Here is a 16,740-nt window from a genome sequence, read left to right on the forward strand (position 1 = left end):
CTGGGTATTTCTACGACTACACCCATACAAACAAATGTCCCTCAATAAATCTAAGAAGGATAATAAATTATCACCAAAGTATTATGGCATGTACAAGGTGTTACAAAAAATTGGTACTATGGCATACAAATTGGAGCTTCATGTATCTCCCTGAGTGCACCAAGTTTTCCATGTTTCATCCTTAAATAAGGTTATCAGTGAGAATATCCCAGTTCAAACAAAATTACAAGAACTTGATGAGGAAGGACAAATCATATTGGAACCTAAAGCAGTCACAGAAACAAGAAATCGATAGCTATAGAATTGATCAATTTCAGAGTATCTCATCAAGTGGAAGAACTTACCCACTAAATATTCCACATGAGAGGATGAAAATTGTATACAGAAGCATTGAGAACTACCTAAGCATTGAGGACAACACATTTGAATGAGAGGGGCATGTTAGGTCCCTATACTACTAGTGTAACCCCTTATTGTTATTAGTGCAACCCCCTTAATGTATTATTGTGCCCATATAGGCCCCATGTTGTTATTATTGTTGTAGGTTTTAACCCCGTACAGAAATTACCTGCATATGAATTCTCAAAAACAGAAAATAAACAATGCGAGAGCATAACACATAAAATACATATACACTGAGATTTCCCCCGGATCCCAAAACCGAGACTACCAGCTTGATTTTTCATTATATTCCTTTCAATGTTACAATACATATTTATACATGCTGAAGCATCCAATGCCATGGACTGAAAACCATCGCGTCCAAAACCATGGACCAAAAATAATCATGTCCAAAACCATGTGCAAAAATAATGCACAAAACCATAGGTAGGTTCGCCCAACCTAATATAGGGTCCAAAAACGAAATTTTCCGGGTGCTGTCCCAGACCCCACAGAGTGGGGTTACCTGCACCCCTCAAACCCCCTATGATCCCCCCGCTACACAATCGACGCAACGAAGAGGGGGCCCCGTCCCCCCTCTAACCCCATGGTTAACTACGTGGGATAGTCATGGAAAGAATATAACACAACCCAACATTCTCCCACTTGTTGTTTTCTTTCCATAGGGAGCCACAACAGAGCATAGTCATTTATACAACCCTGCAACACCCATTGTTTCTCTATACCAAGAGAACTTCTCAGATCTCATAGATTTTTTCAATGCATATGCAGTATTCTTCGAAGTGTCCACCTTTACTAGCAACACATTTTTGTCTTCTATCATATCTTCACAAAGTGATACTAAACATCAATGTGCTTTCTCTTTAAATGATATGCAAGGTTCTTTTCCAAGAAAATTGCACTTTGGCTATCACATTATATCCTTATAGCTCCCTACACTAACCCCATACTTGAACACAATCTCTGCAACCAAACTGCTTCCTTGCTTGAATGAGTGGCTGCCATGTATTCTACCTCTATAGTTGATAGTGCCACTACAGGTTGTTTCTTACTCATCCAATTGACTACACCTTCAAATAGGTTAAACACATACCCACTTGTAGATATTCTCTGATCCATATCTCTAGCCTAGTCTGCTTCAACAAAGCCATGAATATCCAACACTCTATCCAATCCTGGTCTTCGTTGGTATCACAAACCATAATCACTAGTGCTATGTAAACACCTGAAAACCCGCTTCACTGTTGTCTAGTGCTCCTTCCCTGGTTTTGACATAAACCTGCTCAATACTCCCACTGCATGTGCAATGTCTGGTCTAGTACATACCATTGCATACATCAGGCTACCAATTTCACTTGCATATGGAACACAGGACATGTCCTCTTCCTCTTCTTGTGTCTTGGGACACTGTTGAACATATAACCTCACACCTACAGAATAGGAACCTTCATCAGTTTACTATCCTACATATTAAACCTCTACAGTATTGTCTTGACATACTTCCTTTGGTTTAACCAGATCTTCCTCTTTTCCCGGACTCTATTAATTTCCATGCCTAAAATATAGTTTGCAGCACCAAGATATTTCATGTTGAATTTGGAGGAAAATTAGGCCTTCAAATCCTAGAAAATTTATTTATCATTTCCAACTAGCAACATATCATCCACATACAAGACCAAATAAATAACACGGTCACCAATTAATTTAAAATACACACAATAGTCTGCTTTGCTTCTAGTGAAGCCAAGTCCCCATATAAATGTATCAAATTTATGATACCACATCCTTGGCAACTATTTTAACCCATACAGAGACTTCTTTAACTTGCATACCATTTCTTTCTTACCCTTCACTGCAAAAACTTCAGGTTGCTTCATGTACATTTCATCTTCCAGATCCCCGTGAAGAAATGTTGTCTTCACATCCATATGTTCTACCTCAAAATCAAAAGCAGCAGCAATAGATAAAAGTAATCTAATAGAAGTTACCTTGGCAACAGGAGAAAAAATATCAACAAAATCAATTCTTGGCACCTGGGAATAACTTTTTGCTACCAACCGAGCTTTGTATTTCTCCACCTTTCCTTTTGCATTTGTCTTCTTCTTGAATGCCCATTTTTTGCCAATGAGTTTCCTTCTAGCCGGCAACTCCACCAGATCCCAAGCCTCATTTTTGTGCAAAGATGCCATCTCATCAACCATGGCCTCTTTCGAGAGTTTTCCATCCTCTGAATCTAGTGCTTCCTTCACAGTTTTGGGATCATCATTAGTAACAGATAAAGAAAAATTTGAACAGAAAGCAGATGGACTATACCTTTCCGACTGCCTCCTTTCTCAAACTGATCTTCTCACACCCGAAGTTTGTGGCTCTTCATCTTCTGATTCCTCCTCTACTATAGAGTTTGATTCTTCCTCCTTAAGCTCAAACTCTATCTTCTCAGGTTCCTTTGGTTGGACTTCATATTTAATAGCATCTTTCACCTCTCTGAACACCACATCTCGGTTGTACACAACCTTACTTGTTATTAGGTTTCAAAGCTTATAATCCTTTAAACCATCCTTATACCCAATAAAGATGCACTTTTCAGATTTACTATCCAACTTGGTTCATTTCTCCTTTAGAACATGTACATATGCATCACATCCAAATACCCTCAATTGTGAAAGAGAGGGTTTATTACCAGTCCATACCTCTTGTGGAGTCTCATCCTCCAATGCTGATGAAGGTGATCTATTGACCAGGTAACATGTTGTCTCCACTACCTTTGCCTAGAATTCTTGTCCTAACGTAGCACTACTGAGCATGCTTATTGCCCTTTCCATCAATGTCTTGTTCATTCTTTCTATAACTCCATTTTTCTCAGTTGTGTATGGAGTAGTCTTCTACCGTGCTATACCACACTTCTTACAAAATTCTTCAAATTCCTTACTCCAAAACTCTCCATCATTATCTATCCTTAACACCTTTATCTTCTTCTTTGTCTGGTTTTCCACTAGAGCCTTAAATTCTTTAAACCTGTCAAAGACTTCAAATTTCTTCTTAAGGAAATACATCCATGTATTCCTTGAGAAGTCATCTATAAATGATACATAGTACATAGACTTACCCAGTGATTGAACCTTCACAGGTCCAAACACATCATTATGCACAAGTTTTAATATCTGTTTTGCCCTCTTACCACCAGAGGGGAAACTCACCCGATTCTGCTTCCCATATACCCAATTTTCACAGAAATCAAAATCCAAAGAGATATTACTCATACCTTCTACCATACCTTTACCATGAAGTATTCGAAGGCCCTTCTCTCCAATATGTCCAAGCCATTGATGCCACAACATGGTCTTCTCTCCAGAGACCACTAGATTTTCTGCTCCACTTTTAGGAACCACAGAACTGTTGCATTGTTATATACATATTTGGGCATTGCAACCCCAATCTTATATGTCGATAAACCAAGGGCTCTTTAACCCCTAAAAGTGTTGTATCATACCCTAAAAGAACATGGTCAACTGATTACATCATTCCCAAAAAAGTTCCACTTGAAAAACCACTCAGAACTGGCCAAAACTAGACCATACTGACTGCTCCACTCTCAAGGCGTGATGCATACTAACTCCTAAACTAGCCAACTGCAATGCATACTGAAGAGGCCTTCTGTGGGGTGTGATGAGCAAGAATGTACAAATGTCAGAGACAATTTGCTAAGTGGATGATCATGGAATCTTCTAGAAACTTCTCCTATGACACTTGCCTCTCTGAATTCGCCCAAGGATGAGTAAGAGATCCAAGAAATCTCCAAGTGGAACCAAAACAACAAGTGGAATGACACTAATCAAAAACCCAGAGATGACTCACACCCTTGTAGACATCTATAAATGGATCCCTCATCTTAGAGATCTAGAGGCTGGAATTGGGTAATTTGTAAGGAAGTGTTGATAGTTTGGATATGAGAAAGAGCATTGTATTGTTGGGTGATCTTGCTTTTCATGAGTTGAAGAGGGCTTTGATGCTGGGAGGATGATGCTAGATTAGATAGCTAGGTTGTAATTCTCCCTTCTATTATTAATAAAGTTCTTTGAGTTTTCCTCCATACAATCGTGTGTTTGTGAATGTGGTTATTTGTGAATGCTATTGTATGTTTAACATATTTCTGATTCTGCATTTCTTATGATATAATAGATCAAGATTCTTTGATGGTGTTTTGTTACTTCATCTCTACAGGTATTCACTGAGCGGGATAAGTAGGAGAAGAGGCACAAGCTCTATCAAGGGAGAGAGAAATCAAGCAAGGAGTTGAACCGAAGATCTAGGTTGGTCCCTTTGCTTCTCTCTTATCTATCATACATAAAGGAAATCACAAATTGCTTTGATTGTTTGTTTCTAGGATAGCTACCAATCCTAGTGGGACTAGCAGATTGAAAAGACACTAGTTTTCCTGGAAACAAAATGGTGACTCCACTGGGGAGTGAATAGTTTGTTTGTTTGTTTCTAGGATTGTTTGTTTTATAAACTATAGATGGAGCCTGAAGTTAGCCAGATAGCCTTCGAAATGCTCTTGCTCTGCAATTGCAAAGTAGATGAATTTTGCTTTAGTCAATCTCCGATTTAGTTTATGAACTGAACATCTGACTTACAAACATTCTAGATTCCCTTGTGGTAGCTCAATAACCTCCCAAGATCATACCTCTGTACTTTTATTTTTACTGTCTATCATAGCTCAGCTTAACTCACTGAAATCAACTGTAAATTTGAGCCAAAACCCACCTCAGTTGTGCTCCCTGGCCCATTTCATTGTCTATCACTGGAAGCTAGTATGCATCGCACTTCCCGAGTGTAGCAGGTGAGATTCATCCCTATTTCTATGAAGCACAGGTGCGATGACTGAGTAATCCTATTTCTCTCCTTGAAATTTGGGTTTTTTTGTCCTTGTTTTCAGCTCTGTTCAATTGTTTTGCTGCTTATGAACAGTATCTCATTGCTGAAGCCTCCTTGCTTTACATAGTTCAGCCTCCATTGATTAGGATTAGCAAATGTTTTTATGTATTTTTCCATCATTTGCAATCCTTTGTCGAAAAGTTGCTTAAATCGAACTATCGTTTTGGTGCAAAAAGTGTCGTAATTGTCGTTTTGTATCAAAAAGAGAAGTGTCGTTGAGTCTTCCTTCCTTGGATAGTAAATTGAACTTTTTGTCATGTATTTTATTTGATTTGTTGATATTTTGAACTATCGAAAGCATTTTCTATTCGAAATTGAAAAGTGTCATTTAAGTCTTCCTTTCTATTTTGAAAAGAAATTGTCGAAATGTCGCTTTGAAGAAAATATTTTAGATCTATACTTAGTTTTCCTTTTTGGCATTTTTCACATTAAAGGGAACGAAAAAAAAATACATGCATTTTCATTTGCATTTAGACTGTGTGCGAAAAATGATTTAGGAAAAGTGCATTTAGTATGTGCTCTTTCCTCTTTGTTTGAAAGAAATCGTAATCTTCTTTCCTTAGTAGCTAGGATTTTCATTGCTAAAAATAAACAACGATTCTTTATCATTTTCGATTTCATATTTAGGAATTTTACATCTACATCATGCGGTCAACCATTGAAAGGAAAACTTCTAAACAAGATCAACTTTAAAATAAATTTCAATGAACTTAACAACACTTTGGAACCTAACACAACACATCTAGAGGTCTAGGCTAGAGATGTGCTCCGGCATCGTAAAATCTAGTAACTATCATTTTCATCGAAGGTTGGGTGATTCCTCCTCTTTGATACGACAAGTGCTAGTATAGATTTGTGCTCCCCATACTGTCGAGTATATATTGGGAGACCATAATAGGCTTATATCCTTTATCCATAGGAAGCCATGTCTACCACCCTATCGATCGCAATGCACTGAACACAGCATTCGGGAAGATTGACTACCATACATAAGTCCTTGGTAATTTCTCTTTAATTTATCACCAAGGTGTATTTTGCAGTTTTGCGATTGGTTTGGTAATCCCTCTGTCTAGATCTCCAGAGTAGTCATTTCGTTCCTTTTTGACTCCTTAAAGAAAAGGTCCATCTAAGTACTTGTCACTTCAGGCTCATTAAAAATAGAAGGGGACTAAAGTCATCTTTAGCTTTCTCTCGACTCTTAAAAATTGAAAAAGAAAAGTTGTGTCAAAGCGTCATTAAAATTTATTAATTTTGGAATAACATCCTTGTTCCTTCATTGGTCTTAGGTTGAGGTAATGGAGTCCACCAATCAAGGAATCCCTTTCGATGGGATTCCTAGTCCTTTTACATCTTGGGGAAGTATTGGTGCACCTAATATGGCCACTTTGTCCCTTTCCAAACTTATTATTGGCCTGCTAGTATGGCTATTCTCAACCTCCGTGGTTCAAAATAACGTGATTCCTCAGCAATCGAATCAGCATCCAGTTGATACTGAAGTTGACCCTTCACCTTCCTCTTTGTTTGTTTGTCCCTCCCCTTCTTCATCTTCACTTGGTGAAAATAGTGATACTAGTAACCAAGTGCCTGAGAAGAAGAAGAAAGGGAAGGAGAAGAAGAAGAAGTCGGTTAAGCAAGGCGGCAACCATGCAGCATCTTGTGAAAATCTGCACACTAAACTTTTCAAACCTAAAGATCCATGCATAATTTGTAGAGGAGACTATTTACATCGAGAATTTCTGTGCATTCCTCGGATCTTGAGAGAATGGTCCCCCTGTTCACACCAAGCGGTGTCATCAACCTCTGGTGATAAAATTCACAGCACACCATCAACTAGTAATAATGGTTGGAGAAGAAAGATCCAAATTCCATGTAAGTTATGTGAAGGGAGCCATACTCTTCCGTGTTTCCCTTTTTTGGATGAAGCCAAAGAAGTCTTGCATAACTGTCCTGCTTCACCGCAGAGACTTCCCCCTGGATATAGGAAACTTTCCCCTGATCCTTTATTAGTTGAAAATCCGACTGACATAACTCAATTGTTGGTCGAAACACCTATTGTTGAAAGTGAATCTTATTAGTCCATATCAGACCAAAGTCAATAGGTTGAAATGGCAGTCAACCCAATTTTTCCTTCAGAAGGTCCACCTTCAGATGATACCACTCCCAAAAAGAGTAAGAACGATACTATTCAAATTCTTTTTGTTACTTCAGAGTCCGATGAACTTGCAGGAAATCCACTCGTTCCTTCACAACAGGAAGAAAATCTCCCAGTTCCCATGACTCAAGAGGTTAATTCAACCATTTATTCGGTACCCCTTCCAAGCATTCTAGTTACATCCTTTGATTGGAATCAACTAGCAAGATCCCACGTTCCTTCTAATGTACCATTCCGAATCATAGTACAAGTTTACAAAATGATCGTGTCTGGAACTATCATAGATGAATGGGCTTTAGTGAGTATCCTTTCCTCAACTGCTTGGAAAGTGCTTGGTTCGCCATTGCTTATGCCTGTTACACAGAATTTGTCAAGATTTAACAAAGGAACCACTCGACCATTAGGGATCCTTCCTAAGTTGCTGATAACTTTGAGAAGGAAATCCATTCACTTGAACGTGATGGTAGTCCAAGGACCATTAGATTACAATCTACTCCTCGGACGTGAATATGTTTACAACATGGAAGCTATTGTTTCAACACTCTTACGAGTGATGTGTTTCCCGCATGAAGGAAAAATTGTCACTATTGACCAGCTTTCATTTCCTGGTTCAAACATAGCTTCAAGTCAAACATCATCCCTAAATGCTCCTTTAGCGTCGAGAATGTCTCTTCAACCTTCATTCCATCCACCTAATTACTGCAAGTAATCTAGTGAATGTAATGAAGCTTGGGGGCATGCACCTTGGTCTGCTTAGGCAGATGAACCCAGCTAAAAATAGGTTTCTCTATAGGTTAGATGATTGTAAGTGTTATCTCACACCATTCACCTTTGTATATTTGATGGACAAAGCCAAGGAAGTGTTTCGTCAACTCCGCTGAAAAAAACAATCCTACTTAATCGCAATGATTTCCATATGGTTACCTAGAGACTCTCCTTTTCTCAATGCCTAGGGACATGCAAACCTTCTTATGCAAGCAAAAAATGACCAATTTCATTTTTTTTAGCTTTTTAGTTTTTCAACTTTTAAGGTTAGGTGATTGGTCTGATCCACCATTCACCTTTGTCTGCACCGTAGATGGAGCAAAGGAAGGGTTTTGTCTAAACTATTGATAAAACTATCCCACCTAACCTCGGTAGTTCCTTAGCTTTTTAGTGTTTTTTTTAGCTTTGTAGTTTGGTCATTTCTAGCCTACATAAAAAAGCAACGAGCATAGTTTCCGCGAGGTTCAAGCTCGCTAAAAAATGAACCCACCTTCAATGAGCATAGTTTCTGCAAGGTTCAAGCTCGCTAAAAAATGAACCCGCCTTCACCGAGCATATTTTCCGCAAGGTTCAAGCTCACTAAAAAATGAACCTGCCTTCAATGAGCATAGTTTCTGCAAGGTTCAAGCTCCTAAAAAATGAACCCACCTTCACTGAGCATGTTGTCGCATGGTTTAAGCTCATTAAAAAATAAACCTACCACCATGAGCATAGTTTCTGCTAGGTTCAAGCTCATTAAAAAATGAACCCGCATTCACAGAGCATATGTTCCCCCAAATTTCAAGCTCTTTAAAAAATAAACCTACCTTTGGTAAATAACCTTTTTGATTACATAAGCCTTTTGAGCCTTGGTTGTGTTCCTGCCATCACCTCCATTCTTTTGGCCGATCATACGCTTCCACTTAATTGTTTACCATTTTGAGGAATAGCTGCAATGAGTGGTCCTGTTAGCCACCCTCTTCACATCACCATGTTTTGAGAATTTCCAAGCTTACCCAGAACCAGTTGCTACCCTGAAACGCCACTCGTTCCTCAAAAATGGGTCTCCTTTAAACTCTTTTCGGACTTGTTAAATATGAAAATATTGTCGAGCTATTGGCCTTCCTAGCTCGCTAAAGTGATTGGAAGTGCCATCCCTCCTGTATATTTTAAACTTTTTAGACCTAAGGGATTATCTCATGAAAAAGTTCAAGAGCTTGTCCTTTTTGGCTCGCTAAAGTGATCGGAAAAGTCATCTCTTCTGTATTATTTTAATCTTTTTTTGACTTAAGGGATTATGCTACGAAAAAGAACTACTAGAGTTTCCTTTTCGTTCCTTTTCAAACTCTGTAAACATGAAAAGGACCGAGTTATCTTTGTCGTTAAACTCAATAAAACAATAGCAACAAACTTGTCCACCTAGACAAGAACGAGTTTCACTGTTGCTAGACTCGCTAAAACATAGCGATAGGTTTGCTCGAAGGGAAAATTATAGAACAAGAACATGTTATCCTCCTCAAGCTTGACAAAAATAAAGAGGTACTGGTTAGCAATGACTGGGAAAAAAGGGAAGAAAAATTAAAGAATTTTATGGTAGCAGGTCGCTCTTGAACATGACACTTTCAATCCATCACCATGATTGAGTTGGGTTGGGTTATTCCGTACACTCGTCATTTCACCATTGGTCTTTCGCACCATCCATTTTTGGGGTTAACGCTACCAATCCATCTCAGTGTCACCGATATGTTCAAGAGAAGTCATTCAGAGAATTCACCATCCAGTTAATGCCTCATCGACTGCAATACCTTCACCCTCCAATTTTTCATGACTGCCATTACTGAACCTTGTGTCGTCAGATCATTTTTCACCTCTAGCAAATCATTTGCTTCATTTCGTGTCGTAGATGCAAGATGCATTAAATCCCTCCTACGATGAGTCACTTCTTGTTGACATCAGCTCATTATCCAAGAAGTTGACTTAGAAACAACCCTTTTAGTACTTTGAATCTTGCATGCCTCAATGGCAAGTTTCTCACTTCCGGTGACAGGTATACATCAATGGCCTTCAACCGAAAGATTTTGCATGGTGTTGGACGTGGCTTGAATGATAATTCTTTTTGGTTTCATAACACGTGGAGATGGGATATACCTCTCAAATTAAAATGTTTTATGTGGCTGGTGATCCACAATAATATTTTAACTTGGGATAATATCCATAAAAGGGGCTTTGAGGATCTTGGAAGATGCTCTTTATGCAAAGAATATTTAGAAGATGTGGAAAATCTATTCCTAACATGTCCTTTTGCGATCTCGGTATGGAGTGGGGTTCTTCAAACACTTAAAATACATGTAATCTAGAACATGGTTTCCATTTAGAGATGTCTCACTCAATGGTTTGAAGGTTTCAAGACATATTGTTCTGTGCCTTTCTATATTTTGTGGGGCATATGGAGAAGCAGGAATGAGAAGATTTTTGAACAAATAGAACCAAATACTAGAAATGCCTATTTAAAGATCTTTACATATTTTATGGAGATATGGCTAATGAAGGAGGAACAACCTAGAAGACATTTTTGACTCATGGAGCTATGGTCATACTTTATTTTTTTATTTTTTATTTTTTATTTTTATTTTTTATGGAGCATCCACCAACAAGGTTTGTGGAAGTGGGACACATTTGGTTTTGAAGCCAGACAACACCTTCCATTTCAGTTGGTATAGTGGCATAGGGTCAAATAATAGAGTTGAGCTAATCATACTCTTGGGGGCTCTTCTATGTTCTAACTGGATTGCAATTGAAGATTTACCTGTGTTTGGAGATTCCAATATGATCCTAGATTGGGTACAATTGAGAACAAAATTTGGACCACCTTCCCTTACTTTATGGATGCAATGCATAATATCTTTGATGAATACCTTTCAAAGACTCGCCTCTAATAATGTCTATAGAGAGTAGAATCAAGTGGCAGATCTCCTATCAAAGAAGGGATGCAACTACACATGTTCCAAGGAGGATTTTCTACTCAGTTTTAGAAACAGGAATCATTTTGCAACTCGGGGATTTTTAACTTATAAAGGGATGCCCTTGAAAATTTTTCTTTCATCTCATTTATTTGTCATCCGTCCATGAAAATTTTCATAGATCATGATATGTTTTTGTCATGTTTGAATCATATATGTTATATTTTTCATCATAAAAAACTTTAAGCTTTTTTTGTGAAAATTGATATAGTAGACAATTTTCAGAAATAAACTATAATGTAGAGTAATAAGATACTTAGAAATGTAACCATTTTATTTTAAAATCTAATATATGGCATGCAAAAACATTAATAATTGAATACCAAAGTATATATCTATTTTTTATTAATGAAGATCAATAATTTGTTCCTTATTAAAAATAAAAAGAAATTTAGTCTATCTAAATTCTTGAATACTTGATTAATCCAAATCTAAAATAAATCTAATAACAATATTGAATTCCAATTCCTAGTCCACTCAACTAGTGCACAATACCTCATTCAATAGTGTTGCAAACCATTACATGTAGTTACATAAAACAATCCCGACCAATTTTAAAATTAACTTCATAAAAAAACTCAAACTTCAATCCAGACCAGCACAAGGATCCAGTCGAAGTTTTTTCAGCTTGGTCAATTGAGACACCAAACATCCAATGCTACCATGTACCACACCGTTAAAATTGTCAACAAGAGCTGCAATTTGAACTTCGTCGTAACTAATAGTCGGGTAAGTCAAGAGCCAACATCAACACTTGCATCAAACTCCCATATATTGGATTAGTTAAACACGCTGATTTGTCTCTGTTCTAATCCCTTAGGGAGATTTTTTGTTTTGATTTGGAATCTCAGTTGCGAGCAACCCAACTTCTTATTATTGGACTTCCAGCATCAATCATCAATTTTTTGTATTCACACTTTGGGTTCTGAATACTTGATTTTGTACCCCCACAGTATATATATATATATATATATATATATCAGATTAAAGATCATATGCGGTGGAATTTATCTGCAATGGGGGTTGATTTTGAATATTTGACAAACACAACTTCAATATCCATAGCAGGGTTCATCGGCACTACCATATTGTATCCTTTAGATACATGTAAGACCAATTACTAGGTGGAGGTTTATGCTGGGGGTCGACAAAAATACAGGTTTGTAGCTGCAATGCATATTTTCCTTAGAATTAAACCAGGCTGTTTCTTTTTTTGGAAGGGGTTTTGCTGAATTCAGTATTTGACACATGTACTTCCTTATAAATCATCTGAGTTGAGTATTTTGAAATTGGTTTTGTATCTGGTTGCAATTTGAGTCACTGGATCCTTGCGTTATCCTTGGGTTAGTGTGGTTAAATTTGGTGGGGTTGATCCTCCCTAGCACAATTGGAACTCACTAACACTCCATATCACACACGTTTATTCATTCATTTCCATGCAATTGAAACTAGTGCTCCCTTGTGTTTACCTAGCACTCCATAACACACATTGGTGCCACACCCTAGAACCTGGCACATCTTGGCATGTATTGGCATGCCTAACATATCTTGGAACTGTCTCACATGTGTTAGCACTTTTTTTCATTCCCTAGCACACCTTGGAACTCCCTAGTTATCATGCCCTTATAGATAGCCTTACTTCTTTTGCGATTTGGGAACCCAACGAAGTCATTGAAAAAATAGTGTTGTGCAGCCCAAAGTCTCCCTTTATTTAAAACTACTTTTTCCCAACCCCTTATTGCAATCGTACGCTTGCCTCCTGTAAGTCCTATTTTTTCCCAACCTCTTCAAAAGGTATTTCATTTTCCTTTTCCTTTCCCCTTTTAAAATTTTGTCGTGATTTTTGTTGTGCATTAAGAAGGTGAGATTTTCAACCTCTTCCATTTGATATTTGTGGTTTTGAATAAAATCCTCCTTTCGATAAACATTCTTCCATTAGTCTAACCTTATGCATGAGAGTGCTGGGGAAATTTGAATGTTTAGGCTTATTCACTACAATTTTAACCTCTTTAGGGAGGCTTGACAGTTCAAGCTCAAAGGGGGGAGATACGATTAGGAATAGAAGGGGCAAGAAAAAGAGAGGGAAGATGGAGAGGAGAATGAAAAATAATAGGGAAATCCATCAAAGTAAAATAATTTATATGAAGAGAAAAAACCAAAGAAGAATATGAAGGGAAATTAATCTTAGCAGAAGGAGGCATAATGTTTACTTGAACTTATCGCTAAAACATAAAGATAGGTTCCAACCTGACATGAACTTCTTGATAATTTGAAATTGTAGGTTTTGGTTCAAAGTTGCTTCTAACTTACTTCCAAATTCTTGTTTTCCTCAAAATGGGAGCCTTCAACTCTAACCATTGGGTCTGAACATGTCCAACTTTGTAATGATTGGAACAATGAAATGACATTTTCCAGTAATCAATCTTATGGGTCTAGACGTTTTCCTTGTAAACTAATTCAATGGCCTTGAATAAACACTCTTTGATATCTACTTTGACTAGAATCTATACCCAATGCCTATTAATCGAAACATACCAATTAGGGTCCATAGAAATAAATCTACCAAGCTTCTTGCCAATAGTGTGAAGGGCCTCCTCTGTCTAGAAGAGAAAGGGAGGGTTTGAAAATATAGCCCAAAGTTGTTTCACCAAGATATGTTTGTGAGCGAGATCAAAATCCACCAACCATGTTTCTAGGACTAGGCTCGATTACCCCCAATCCCATTCTGTCTCCTTCATCTTATTATAGTCCACCCTCAACCAAAATTGAAAGCCTGTCCAACTGTGAACAAATCCACGGAAAACTGACATATAACCCAGGGCTGACATCCAATTTTCCAAAAGCCATGTAGTAAAAGATGCATTTTGCATTGTCTTACCATAAAATCTTCCTACCAAAGTAGTTTCTAACAAGTTTGGCATATCCTATAACCTGATATCCTTACCAATGACCATTGAAAACTTATCTTGTTTCACTCTAACATAGAACTTTGGCTTAGACAAAGCTCTGGAACCATGGGGGACCAAAAGAGGCTTAAAAATCTTAAACGAAAGGGAGTTTGGTTGAGACTTAGTGATAGTTACTACCTCAAAGCTAGAATGAGAGCTTAGCTATTTTGCACTACTATTTTTGCTCAAAACAAAAACAACCTTGGACAACTCGTGCTCAAATTAAATATCTACCTTGGAAGACCATCCATCTTGGAAAAACCTCATGATTTCGTTGGAGATGATCTATGAAGACAATGAAGTGTCACCTATAAATTAATACTAGGATTTGAATGCTTTATGTAGACATGATTGGACTCATAATTAACAATCTCAACTTCCATTAGAAACTTTGGTGGGTCGTAATTAATTGTTGACAAGACCCACTGTCCGACAACCAAGACAATGAAAACCCTCGGGAAAAAGAAAGAGATTACACAAACTTTACTTGTTCTCAAAGAAAAGTTCCTTCAACTCTAACCACTAGGTTTGAACATGTCCAACTTTGTAACAATTGAAACAATGACATGAGATTTTCCAATAATCAATGTTATGGGTCTAAACTTTTTCCTCATAAAAAAATTCAATGGCCTTGAATAAAATATCATTGATATCTACTTTGACTAGAATCCAGGCACACCTTGGCACTGCCTAATTGTCATGCCCTCACAGATAGCTTTACTATTTTTGTGACTTGGGAACCCAACCAAGTCATTGTCAAAACAGTGTTGTGCCCAACCCAAAGTCTCCCTTTGTCTGAAATTGGTTTGAATAAAAATGTTGAGCTCTTTGAGATGATAAAGTACTATGATTTTAATGAGGGAATGATGAAAGAGACTCTTCATTTGATGTTCATACTCTCTTTTCTGGACAATATAGGCCATCTTATCAATGCTCCGGAAAATATAGTAGGGTATATTGAGCTTTTTTACCCTAGTGAAATGCATTAAAAGCTGGATGTGATTGAGAATTTTTGGGTTCGCTCTTTTTCAAGCTTTAATTGAGATATTCTTCTCCTGATTTGGATTTGGAGGTTTTCGTTGCAATTCGGAGTAGAAAACATGTTGTCCACATATGGATAAAATTGCAACCTTCAAGAACTCCAAGGTGTATGGATATGTTTGAAAGGTATTTTTCTGATCTCATTTCTATGATTTTATTGTTAAAATTTCAAAGAATTTAAACTTGTATATCGAATTATGGAGAAGAAGGGAGGGTTAGGGTTGACAAGAGTTTATAAATTCAATCATATTTTTTTGATGATTAGCAAGACTGGGCACTCCTGTGGAATTATGATCTTCAAGCATTTTGGGAAATTCAATGGTGATGTGGATTGATCAAGAGGCTATGGTTTCTTTAGAATTTCTCTTATGATTGTGTTGCTTCTTGTGATATATGGATCAACTTATGCTGGTCTTTACTTTGTTCCTTGCTCTAATACCATGTAAAAAATCCTTGCACTACTGTAGTGAACAATTATAAAACTAAACTGTAACACCAAGACACACAATTTCTATACAAATTTCAAAAAAATAGAACAAAATTAAATAACAATCACACAATCGCAAAACACAATTTTTCTAGGGAACTCAACTTGGAAAACCTTCTCTTTGATTGAGAGTTTTATTGATAGAAAATGAGCAATGGATCTGTTACAATACTAATTTGTTTCACTGGAAACCAATCTAGTTTTCTTTGCCTATCCTAAGCTTGAAACACCTACAAGACCCTTCATATAATTCCCTCAATCCATGTGCATAGGCTGCTCCTAGGTAACTAGCAAATACTATTGAATTTCCACGATCTTGGGTCTAGGATAGAATCTTAGAATCTCAACAAAAGCTACTTTACACTGCGGAAAATAAATAACAGTAAATCACACATGCACAAGTATACACAACATTTTACAAAAATATTGTACAAATATGTACAACCTAATCTCTTTTATATTAAATCAATCTGAATAATACAACATTCTATGGAATACAAGGTAAAATGACAATCATGTTGCATACTCTTTGTCGTATCTTGTCCTAATGATCCTTCACTCCCATTATTCTCTCTAGCTACCCCTTAGTCCATCAAAGGAAAATACATAGAGTCTCTAGGAGGGTTTCCACCTATCACTGTTGTAATTCACTTCTGCTTCAATGAACATGGGATGATCCAATCTACTCTTCTAGGTTGGCCAATCCCTGAGCTCCAATCTACCTTCTAGTAGCCTCTTTCATCCATCAAAGAGCTACACATAGGCTCCCACTAAGCCCTTAAGCACTAAGCCATTAACCTCTAACCCATATAGACCTCAACCCCATGGCACTCAACCCCCTAACCCCTAAGCCCTAACCCTTTTCCCTTTACCCTTGATTCCTAAACCGTTAAACCCCTTAAATCCTAGAACCCCTAAGCATTTCTCCCAATCAATAGGTGCTCCAACACTAATATTCTTGGTCATATTAGGTTTTTGTCTACTAACCCCTCCAAATACAACCTCCAAGAA

This window comes from Pinus tabuliformis, chromosome 7 (genome assembly GCF_031772625.1).
Source record: "Pinus tabuliformis cultivar Carrire ecotype Pingquan chromosome 7, CPIR1, whole genome shotgun sequence".
NCBI lineage: Eukaryota > Viridiplantae > Streptophyta > Pinopsida > Pinales > Pinaceae > Pinus > Pinus tabuliformis.